The sequence below is a fragment of the Lonchura striata genome, chromosome 2 (genome assembly GCF_050655825.1).
Source record: "Lonchura striata isolate lonStrDom1 chromosome 2, ASM5065582v1, whole genome shotgun sequence".
NCBI classification, from domain to species: Eukaryota; Metazoa; Chordata; class Aves; order Passeriformes; family Estrildidae; genus Lonchura; species Lonchura striata.
This window is the reverse complement of record NC_140704.1, coordinates 96,737,138-96,749,652: the sequence shown is the minus strand read 5'-3', so window position 1 is coordinate 96,749,652 and position 12,515 is coordinate 96,737,138. Positions and strand designations below refer to the sequence as shown.

General features: G+C 37.9%; 1 protein-coding gene across 1 annotated transcript in view; it reads right to left on the bottom strand.

Annotated features, from left to right (window-relative positions):
* Window positions 1-12,515, bottom strand: part of ERP44 (endoplasmic reticulum protein 44) — a 47,205-nt gene that overhangs the window by 28,891 nt on the left and 5,799 nt on the right. The gene's annotated exons all lie outside the window — the stretch shown is intronic.

Genomic DNA, 12,515 nt, shown 5'->3' with positions numbered 1-12,515 from the left:
GTCAGAAAGTCACCACTTCTCTAAGCACAGTCAGGGCTTGGACCAGATGCTCTGCTGTGGTGCCTTCATGGTTTCAACTGATGTGTGGTTCCTCAGCTGACAGAGGTAGCAGCAAAGGAAGGTTTTTGGAAGAGAACTGATAGGAGTGCACAGGTCAAGGAGTTGGGCAGAGACCAGAGATTCATAGAGACACCCTGCACTGAGATGTGGCATCACACAACATACTATTGATGTCCCCAGAGACTTATTTGCCCCTTGAGGTGCAAAGAATATCTGCCTATGGCTCAAGAGGCACCAAGGAAAATCACAGCTAAAATCATAAAGACCATCCAAATAAAACAACACAGAGCAGCTGTATAGCAGGAACCTGTGATATAAGGTTCTCTGTATTTATGGAAGAGCTTGAGACCTATCCTGAACCTATAGTAGGACCATGACTACAAAGAACAAGCCTCCAGAATATACCTGCCTTTGACACTATTTACAATTCATCAAAAATGTCACACACCAAATTTCCTAACATTTATAACAAGTGTATATGAAATATTTGATTGAAAAAAATCACCAAACTGGATCCCTGCTTTCCTTAAGATCAGCTTCAAAAATGGTAGGAAACTTCTGCAGTGAGAGACTGTTAACAGCTCTAAAACTATCACTGTAAATTGCACACAGTTGAGATTTGCAGCAATCAATCATTTTCAATTCTTTCCGATTCATGGATCACTAATCAGAAAGATTACTAATGTGGATCACTGATCACTTCCCAGTGAAGACAGTGATCCTTCCACATTTCCCATATGGAAGCCCTTGGGTAGCATGTAAGTGTATCTTGCACTACAGGCTGAAAACACACCAGCTGTTGGAATACAAAATACGTATCAGTGCTCCTCTCTTGGTAGTTGAATAAGATACCATTCTTAAATGCAAATCTAAGATTTGTGGTGGAGTTTGTACACTCCTGTGGCACTTCAATTGCTTGAGACAAGTGTCTAAACTATGGCTCTAACACGACTGTAGAGAAACAAACTGAGCTGCAAGGTCCAGAGAATAAACAGGCAGCGTAACAACACAAAAACTTATCTTATTAAGTAAGCTATGCAATGCACAAGTTCCAGAAGGCCAGTGTTCAGGGAGTTCCTCTGAAGATGCTGGCATTGCTGACTAGGGAGCAGCAAGAAGGTAGGACTCTGCCTTTGGAGTGAGAAGCTGCCTTTGGAGTGAGAAGCTGCCTTTGGAGTGAGAAGCTGCCAGCTACAGCTGGTGTGGACCCAGATCCACACCAGCTGTATTATACCCAGAGAAGTAACAACTGATGGCAACCATTAGTGCAGACACCTCCCCAACATCCCTTGGGTGGTGCATGGGATGACAGCTTCCATGGTGTTGCTTCCATGCTTGTGGTAGTAGAAGTTATGTTTGTAGTGAGTAATGAGTCAGGTCAGCATGTGCTTGCACAGGTTTCATTTGTATGCATGTGCTGCTTTGTTGCAAATGTTAGGTTTGACCTAACTTGAGTACAATTGAAGCTGTAGCTACAATTAACAATAACAGCTGAAATATTGCTCTAGACAATAATGGATAGGGTATTTCAAAATAATTTTCTTGGCCATCATCTGATCCTACTGAAGGTGACTCTGCAAATTCAGTGTTCTAAGGCTTTAGCTGCCTTGCAAGGCCTCAAGAACCTCTGATCACCCTGAAGTGATCAGTGTGATCTCTCTGTGATCAGAGAGTTACTTAACCTGCTTGTAATCTTGGACAAGGTTTGTTCACAGAGAAAATGCACACAAGCCTCTAGAAAGCAGGAACTTTTCAGTTGCTGCACACAAGCTCTGCATCACCATTCATTCACACTTGAAAAGAGTATCCACTGTAGGTCTTGGTGCAACTATTTTCACAGGAGCTCAGCAGTAGCACTTTATATTGTCTAAACAAACCGAATGGGTAAGATAACAATTTCTTAAACCCTCCTGACTTTTTCTAGTATAACTTTCCAGCAGCAAGACAAATCTTATCTAATAGGATAAGCTGCACATAAATTAAACATAACATAGATAAGCATATTATTTGCAGTCAAGAAATAGGCTCTGTTACTTAAGCAGATATACTTCGATGGATCAGGAACTGCAGTCATATTTGTAGATTGCCACAATACACTTAAAACACATTTAACTTGCAATGCAAATATTTAAGCACACCATGAAGGCACAGGACTTACTAACCAGTGAGATCCTCTTTTAGACTGTGCTATGGGCAGAAAAGAGGAATTAAAACTAATACTTCTTTATAGCACAACTAAATTTTGTGATTGCTTTCTTAACTTACTGTGGAAATGTGGTGCAAGCTGCATGTACTAAGACATTAAATACCAAAACAAATATTCCAAATATCTTCATGTATTGAAGGTGAAAAACAAATTAACCATATACCCTATTGTCCCTTTGTATTACAGTAGTGGAAAAACACCGAGACTAAGAACACCTACCCCCAAACGTTGCACAAAATCTTGGATAATTGAAATAGTTTTCCCACTAGAAGTATGAAAATTTCTGTTTTGTCAAATATATTCATAATCATGTTCTCAAACATTTTATACTGACTAAATAATTGTGGGTGCCAAACTTTTAATAATAAGTAGACAGACTCATGGAAAAAAATGCATTACTTGAAGAAATGTCAATAAATATGCACAATACACTCCAGCTGAAGCTTTCATTAAAGTATAATGCCTGTAAGGAAGAAAACATCTCCTTTTGACCCAGTAATCTTGCTGTCCCATGGGATGCAAGAGGGTTTATGATATTACTAGTATTAATATTTATCATAAAGGAATACAAATTTGAATTTAAATTTCTAAGAAGCTACAATGTTTTGGGAATATTTTCTGACCTTTTTTGAGGTCTGTGCTTCATACCCATGAGCAGAAAACAAGATATTTTTGAGGAAATAATTTCTGAATATCAGCTACACACTTTATAACAGGTAAGGAATATAAGTTCTGGAAAACATACTGGCTAAGAAAAGTATGAAGAATTTTTCACTTTTACATGCGAACTTTACATTTCACTGCTCATAGCAGGACATATGGATGATGGTTCATATTTGTAACTGAAGAAAAAAAAAAATTCAAACTGGCATTACAAGATAGCTACAAACTCATTGAAGAAAGCATCTTGAAAAAATAATTCAAAAGGAAAATCTGTTACTTAAGCTAACCTGAAAAGAACTCAACTTTCTGCACTTACATTGGATAAAATTAAGTATTTTTTATATTTCTATTTTTTAAATATTCAAACTGAAAATCTGAAGGTAAAACTAAGTAGCTACAAATAAAAAGATTTTTAAAATAGTAGAACATAATACATTAAATACTTGAGTGAAGCTGCTCAAGTTAGATTATGTTTCTAATCTACTCACAACCATATGACACTACAGAAAAATGACAAAACAAATGTAGACTGAAACAAACAAATGCAGAAAGCTTTATGCACTTACAGAATACATTGCTGGGGGAAAAAAATCAGGAACTGAACAATGTGTTCAGAAAGATAAAATTTAGCTCATATGGGGGGAGGGAAGAAGAGGCAATGACATACACTTTTACTCTTCTGGTCCTCAGAAATACTGTCAAATAAAGCAGGAACATCATGGCTTAGATTCCTGGGAGTTTCTGATGATAACGGCGGTCATGCTTTTACTGGGAAGTTTAATTATTACAGAAGTCTTAGTGTTTCTGATCAAGATTTGTTCCTCACTTGAAGTTAGCCAACGGCTTAGGAAGCCAGTACCAGTTGCTTCTGAGGAGTAACTGTGAATTAGCTGAGATTCATTCTGATTGTTTCCAATGAAAGACTGCAAAGCACTGCTGGAAAGTCACTATGATCCTCCCAAACACACCATGCAATGCCACACAAGTATCCTTAAGCAAAACAAAACGCCTGGACAGAGCCTAATCAACTCATACCCAACACTCAGCTTCTGCCAAGTTTTACACCACTTCCCCAACGAGGAAATAAAAGCACATCCAGTTTCAACTCACCTTCTGCTGACAGTATTGCTGTTCAATTGCCATTCCACACATCCAATTAATAAAGCCTGCTGATTACTCAAGAGATTTAGATCAACCTTTTATCAACATTTTACCAGCACCAGTTAGTGTTGTTAGTTCTTTAATTGCTAACTGGAAAGGACAGACAGACCCTACAGTTCAATGGTACTTCTTTTTCAAGTGTATTATACTTTACATGCCACTTTCTTGCAGAAGGTTTTAACAGTTTAAATGTGCATAACCTTAAAATTGAAGAAAAGGAAAAAAGAACCTAGGTGTGTTGCATTCTAGTTCTTTGCACCTTTATTTTTTAATGCACATAATGAAGCAGAGCTCCTCATTTCCAAAGCAAGCTATCTGTAGAATATAGAAAATGTACTCATGAAGCATTATGATTTCTAATTAGTATTACACCTGCAAAGAAATCAACAAGAACAACCTTTATTTTCACTTGCTAAACTTTTCATTTACCTTTTCCTCCTGCTGGGAAATCCTAAAGGCAGACAACTAAAGCATCTTTCTCCCCTAACACAAAATCATTTTACAGTTGGCATCCAGTTCTAGCCCACACCTAATCCAGATTGGTTTGTTGAAGTTATTACCTGAAGTCCAAGCCCCTCATGACCCTGCTGCTGACTGTCAGTCCCTGAGTACCTCTTTTTTTATGCATGCTGCTGATCTGCTGCTGCTCTGAAATCTCCATTAAACTCCTGGACAACAGGAAGCAGATGGGTTTACAGCCTGCTGTAGGATGATATAAATTGAAAGCAATCCCAGAAGACAGCAGTGCCAAAGCTGGCTAGACATTGTAAGAGCCCCTGAATTTTGGCTTCGGAACCATCAATCAGGAACATCTTGCTGGCAGCATTCCCAGAAGCCCCATAATGAACCACAAAGTTCAGTGCTGAGAGAGGTAACAGTAAATAGAGAAAGCTGCAGGAAAATAAAAAATAATATTATTCACCCTCTCAGTGAGAACAGTTCAACTCTTTCTTGTCACCACTTGATTTCAGACTGTGCCCAAATATTTTCATTACTTAGACTGACTGCTGCCATCCCTGGTGAATATGCAGGGGTTTTATTGGTAATGTAAGATGCTTTCATTATAAGACTATAAGACAAAGACCTATTAGTTCAAAACATTAACTAATGATTCTTTCTCAATTACATTCAAGTTTTCAGAGCAATTTTTAAATGGGCAACAAGAAATAATTTTCTTGTAATTTTTCATTTAAGAGTAATATCTTATATTTAGTCAGGAAAATTTATATTACCCAAAATAAGCTACTTAAAACAGATTTAAATATTGCAGTTACTAATGTTCAGGAAAACAGAGGAAAAAATCTTACTAAACAGAAATATGGATAATATATAATTAGAAAAGTAAACTTCTTTCTTCAGCCTTGATAGACTGTTCACTTTTACACTCTTTTAGCCAAACAGTGCTGTAACTGCACTAAGCTATCAGCAGAGTAGAGACCACCATATGAAAAAGGAGTCACACAATTTTTTGTCTTCCACACATCTTGTTATCTGCTCTGATTTTAAGTGTGTTGAAGGAATATTTGGAGTAGCTGCATATCTTAGTAATACTGAAAAACTTATTTTCAAATGAAAATACTGGAAACAGGGAAATTCACAATGCTATCTTTGAAAATCCAAATTATATACATTTGAAATGTCACATTAGGAAAAAGAACTTGCAGCTAATGACTCCTAAAACTGAACTTAACACACAAGTTGAAGGATTGTCCTGTTTGACTGGGAATGGTTCACAGCTGCAGAGATCTCTCAATGTCCTGATACCACAGCACCAATGATTTCCAGAAAAATTGCTAAGTTAATGTCTCAACAGTTTGTGAACTATCATTAGAAGACACAAGATGTTCATTCAAAAAGTCCATTGCAGAGATATTAATTAAACATCATAATCACAACACACAGTCCAATGCATTGCTTTTTTTTCCACAAAGCTATTAGTAGCACAACCATGCACCCAAACACAATTCTAAAGCTTAGGTCTCTGGGTGGAAACCTATGGATCGTGGTCTTCTACAGAAATATTTAATCAAGGACTCAAAAAAATGACATGAGGCGTGTCTAAATAAATGTCACAGAGATAAGACCTGTAATTTATTTCCAGTTGAATTATTTGTAACTTTGTTATTTCTCTTGGCCTTTAAGGAAAAGAGTAACCTCCCGTCACGGTTGTGATCCACTGGTTTCCTTGCCTTATACAACCACATAGAGAAAAACTGGTCCACACACCTTCAAAAGATGTAAACAGATGTCTAAACATCTGTATTAATTCGTGAATAATGTTCAGAGTGCTCCACATCTCCACACCTAGGAATCTACCTTAAAGCCTATTTCACAGATTTAAAGCTATGAATTTAGCTCCCCAGGAAACTACTGAAAACTCTGAATTTTTAAATATTTTATTTACCAAGCTGCTTCTCTTAAACAAGTAGCTAGAATTTCCCTGGAAAAGAAAGTTCACATTTGTGCAGCCTTTTAGGAAAAAAACACCTCATGTTCTGATAACTCTTTCTTTTCCATTTTGCCAACTGCTCTGATTATTTGGCAACAACACAAGGATACACTTTCAAGCAGGAGTAACACACATAAAATACAAATGCAATCTCCAAAATGATTACACAAATTAAGCAGCTGTTGCTGTGTATGAAAGCCAGCACCCTTAACGTCCTCAACTTGTTAAAGTATGATCCAACAATATGAAATTAAGGGCAGATTGGCCTTGTCAAGACTTTGGTAAGGCTGGCAGAGCAGAATAGTTTGCTGTCCCTTTTCACTAAGTCAAGGGAAAAAGCCCTGTTCTATTTTGGCCACTGCAATTAAATGTAAAACCCACTACCAAAAAAATTTAAATCTTTAAATTTAATATCTTGGAGACTGTGTACCTTTAACTCCATTCCTCATTACAGAAAGCAACACACTGCCCTGTTATTCACTATAATCTACAGGCTTTCCTGTGCTCTTTATTGTAGTTTTTACACATGGCTAGGAAATTAGGTTTTGGGTCTTTTTTTTAATAATACAAAAGTATTTATGTTTTGCTCATTCTTGGATTGGTGATGAAAATGCATATTAAAATAAAACTAAAACATTTACATCCTTCTGTTGGAGGAGTGGCCATGAAATTCAGAATCTCTCCTTTAAAGCATCATCTTAGAGGAAGAAAGCAAAAGTAGGTAAGTGTTTCCATAAGAAACCGTATTTCTTATGTCACATGAATGTTTGCTACCTTGGAATAATTTGAAAGATTAAACATATTAGTGGATAACTGAATTTTCCATCCTTCTGCCTGCCCACATTCTACTGCTTTAAAAGTAAACACAATTTCTATTTTGACAAATTTTACTACCTATTGAGTTTATTCTTCAATAAGACAAAACCAACTTTTTTTAAAGTGAAATGATCAACTTCAGCACCTATGCACTTCTGGTTGCAATACTGAACACATCTTTACCCTTCTTCTCCAAAACATCACATTCTCCTTATCTTTGCCTTATCAAGAAAGGTGGGAACTTTAAGCAAAGACAAACCTGTTCAGTTTTACCTTTCAGCTGGAACTTGTTTTAAGAGTGCGTATGAATTACTGAAACCGACTGCTCAAATGCCAATAAACACACAGCAACTAGCCCTCCATAAGAAAAATACCCACACAGGACCGACATTGCTCTAAACCATGCAGCTAGGTTAAGAGGAAAAAAGATAGTATAGATCAACAAATAGACAAACAAAACACTTAAAAGAAAAATATAGCTGGGTCATTCTCCTCATCTAGTTCATGCAAAGGGATGCAAAACATACTGGTTTCAACTTGGACTCTAAAGGGAATATAAGGGAAGACTAAAGGGAATATAAATGGACAAGTCAGTTTCCAATAACACTGTTTAAATTTTAAATTGTACCCTTTACCTTAGTGCAGCCGCTTGTTTGTACTCCTGAATAACAAAATCCTTTTGAAAGCACAGCATCACAACCATTGTGATTCAGCTCAAACTTACTTGATGTTGAAGGTGATGATGGTTAGAACAGAGCAGAGCAGCAAAGCAGCAGCAAATGTAGGGATGATTCTGTCAATTAGCAGCTCAAGTTAAATTCTGACCCTCTTCCACTTTTACTATTACACAGTCATGTTATTCTCTGCAATCTCCACCACAACAAACCCACATGTAACCACCCCATTTCCCAACCTCAGATCTCAAGCTTTCAGCACTAGTACTTCTACTGTCCCTATCTCCTTGTGCTGTAGATTTTGTTTTTCCTTCAGCATGACTGAGATGCCACTTTTCCTCAAATTACCTGCTAATACTGCAGCAAGAGGCTAAGACTTTGTTTGCACTACTATCAAAAGGCAGCTACAGTCAATTTGTGATGCAGCCATTCGTAATGTATGAAATGTTTGCCCACACATTAAAACCGCTGAGATTCAGTCCAGTGTTGTTGCTCCTCCCCCTTTTTCTGAAAAATCAAAATGAGGAACACCTCAGAATGTCAAATTTACAAGCTTTCTAAAATACAGTGGCATTATGATGATCTCTGTTTTCCATTCCCTTAACATCAGAACTCTGAACTTCAGAATAAATCCACTTAAAACATAATCTGAACTTACATTATTTTGGTAATTTTATTTTCTTCATTCCAGGCATAATTGTGATGCACACTCCACAAACTTCCACTCTACACATGCAAATTGCCAATCATAGCATATTAAAGCTCTTGGGACATCCATCAGCTTGTCTCTAGCAAACAATTTTTAGGCTAGCATTTATTTTTTGCTACCTTAAAATGACATATGAGTGGATAATGGAAAAGATCTTTCCAAATAAGCGGTGATTCTGTGTAATAGAAATACTACTCCACAGCTGCATTCTAATTGACAAGTTGGCATTGGAAAAATATCCCAATTCAAATGAGGAGGGAAAAAAAAAGATATCTTTTTACAAATTAATCCATTGGCTTGTCTTCTAGGAAAGAGCACTGATTAAAGCAATGCCACCTGAACCTGAAGAGAAAAATTCACCCTTGGGACCACAGCTGCATGTACCTTGAAGAATGAGAGGCTAATTTCAGACTGTGTAAGACCTATTTTCCTTCCGCCCCAAACAGCTGCTAAGGCCCTGCACATATGCAGTCAATTTATCCTGGACAGCAGAAGAATAAATAATGCAGATGACTGGACACATACCACACATATTTTGAAATGCACAAAAGAAAATCAGACAGAAATTGGTCTATTTCTCTTGAAGGAACATTAGACCTGCCAGCTTCAAGCTGACTCCCAGGAAAACATCCAAGCAAGTATTCCTGACTGGTCCTAAAAATAGTATGAATACACTAACATGGTGCAGTGTTTGAACTGGGAGCAAGTTTCGGACACCCTGGCTCTGCAATCAACCAGCTTCATGTAGCAATCTTACTGCTCTCAACAGGGAAGTCTGCTGCAACCAAAACTGCTACCGAAATCCTCAGCGAGGTATCACAGCTATTTATTGGCTTATTTAAAAATATTTATTATCTATATAATACCAATTATATTTAGACATTTGCATCAGTTTAGCAAATTCTCCTGGCCTATGCTGACAGAAAAAAATTCTAAAAAGGCCTCTCCCTCTTCAATTATACCTTTTTAACCAAAACAGATTTAAATGCCATTCAATGGTAATTCCTGAGAGGCCCGAACACTCGAACACTCGCTGAGCTCCCTTCACTAATTAACGGATCATTAGTAGGAAGGAACCCCTAACTGTTCACCCCCTGCACCACATACTGTATTAATTACCTTTGTGAAGCAACCAATTTGTCTTTCAGTTATTGTGTGCAAAATCCCAAGTGAATTGACTCAACAGGGAGAAGGAAAAAAAAAAGAAAAAAGTTGTTTCATACACACGTTTATGAAAATTCATAATTTGCATGACTGGCAAAGAATCTAGGAGCTAAGTATTTCTAGCAAGAGTTAAGAAAGGGGATTTCAGTAAATTACGAGAGTCAGAAGTGATAGACTGACTAAAGGAACAAAAAGCTTTTCTTGGGATTACAGATATGGATACATCACTGAAAAGCTTTCCCTTTGTGCAGATTTTGAGAAAGTTAATTATATCATCACTTCATAATCACGACAGCTATGGGAAACAGCAAAACACTATCACAGATGTTGTTTGCTTTTTCCAGACCATTGGAACAGGCACCTATTCCTTGCCTTTCAAAATACTTCCTTGCAGAGTTCCTAATGAACAAGTTCTCTCTGTGTTTATGCCCAATTGCCACACGGATCCAGTTGGAGACAAAATATAAGCTTTACTGCCAGTTATTTTACAACAGAGATTAGACTGCTCTTCTTCTCTCATTTTCACAAATCTATGAAAATAAAACCCAAAAAACCCTTGCAGACGTTCATATTTTTTTTGGATGCACCTCAATTAAACACACAAGAAACAGGCAAGAATCACTGATGCCAAACAAGACAGAAGACAGGCTGGCTGCAAAAAAGTATGCCAAGGAACCAGGTCATTTATTATACTCCATTTCTAGAGTTCTATATTCTACTCAGGTTTCTGTTTCCTGAACATCATTTAGGACACAAAGTTTCAGTCATAAAGGAAATCCAAGCCACAGAGAAGTATGTCACTTTGAAAATATGTAGCAAACAACACACCTGACATCTCTCTGTGAATTAACATATCCTGCATTTTGGTCCCAAAGTGAAGCAGCTGGGAGATTCCGACATATAAAACTTGCGTCTTCCAGGAAACAAGACTCTGGACCTCCTGTGTTTTACTTCACTGTCACTGCTAATGCAACTTTTACATATATAACTGGGGCTCACACGAAACCCCATCTATAATCTAATATGCTATTTATTTTTTTCCTAAAAATACGCACCTCACAGGACTATTGAATCAAGTGACAAGACCTGAAGGCACTTGAGTCTTAATTCAATTCACTCATGAAACACAGCTCAGAAAGCCAAAAGGGCCCACAAGAGCCTGCTGACCTTTAAGGAGAACTTCTTCAGAGCTCAAAACCAATCCACTCCATGGGGCAGAAAGCTGGTAAGGCAGAAGACTTGCATGGGTTAACACAGATTTTGTGGATGAGTTTTAAAAAAAAAAAAAAAAAAAAAAAAAAGGAGCAGACAGAAGGTAGAGTTATGAAAAAGACTCGGTAGGTAGGAACAGAGAAACACTGCTTTAGGTGGCAGCAGTCCAAACTCAGCTGGAGTTGAGAGAGGGATGTTAAGGTAAGCTGGCAACAAAAGGAAGAGAAAGAAAATTGTAGGCTGCTGCTCAGCTAGCAGGGAACATAGACACAAAATACACAGAAAAGCCTTAGACACTCAATGTTGTCTTTGTCTGATTTTATACTGATGGGGTCTGAGCCCATAGCAGAGTTCCAGGGAAAAGAAGCATTATTCACATGAGTAGAAGACAAAGTTAGAAAGCTCTTCAGCAACTGGGACATATTCAGAGACACAGAATAAGACCAAATGTTTTTTTAAACTGGGTCACTAGGAGAATTATGGAAACAAATTTTCTTTCCAGAAGCCACATCCATCCAGCATATATTTGGAATAAGTAAATCAATCTGTTTTCTGTGGCAAGACATTTAGCTCTGTAAACAAGGAAAGAGTATTGGACGTTGTTTGCCTTGACTTTAGCAAGCTTCTAACACAGCACCTCAAAGGATCTTTAGACCTAAATTGTTGATGCATGCACTGCGTAAGTGAACTATGAGGTGAGTGACACAGCAGCTGAACTGCTGAGCTCAAAGGGTTGTAACCAAAGATATCATGTCCAAGTGGCCTCTAAGGAAGTTTCTCCAGACCAATACTGGGTTTAAGATTTGTCTGAAGTAATGATCAGAAAGATGGAACAGAGAGTCTTCTCAGCAGCTCCCTGAGGATACAGGAACTGGGTGAAATGCTTTATAAAATAGAGGGAATATCTGCTATTCTTCTCAAATGGCTGGAGAAGTGGCCTGACAGAAACCTTGCAAAGTTCCACAAAGGCAAAGTCCTGTATCTCTGTTGGAATAACAGGCTGGGAGCCAACCAGATGGAACACAGCTTTGCAGACAAGGTCTTGGGGAGCAAGATGAACAGGAGTCAGAAGCATGACCTTGCAGCAGAGACAACCACACACTGGGCTGTGTTAGCAAAAGTGTAGCCAGAAGACCACAGGAAGTGAGTCTTTCCTTTCATCTGGCACTTGCATGAGCACATCTGGAGGATTCTGCCCAGCTTTGGGACCATCTGTACAAGACATTAACATATGGAAGTGAAGTCCAGCAGATGGCTATGAAGGTGAGTAGTGACTGGAGATCAGGGTATACAAGGAGAGGGTGAGACAGCTGTATTTGTTCACCCTTAAGGAAAAGTTATCACTGCTGCTATCAGCAACCGAATCAGAGGTTATAGAGATAGCAGAACCAGACTCTTCCC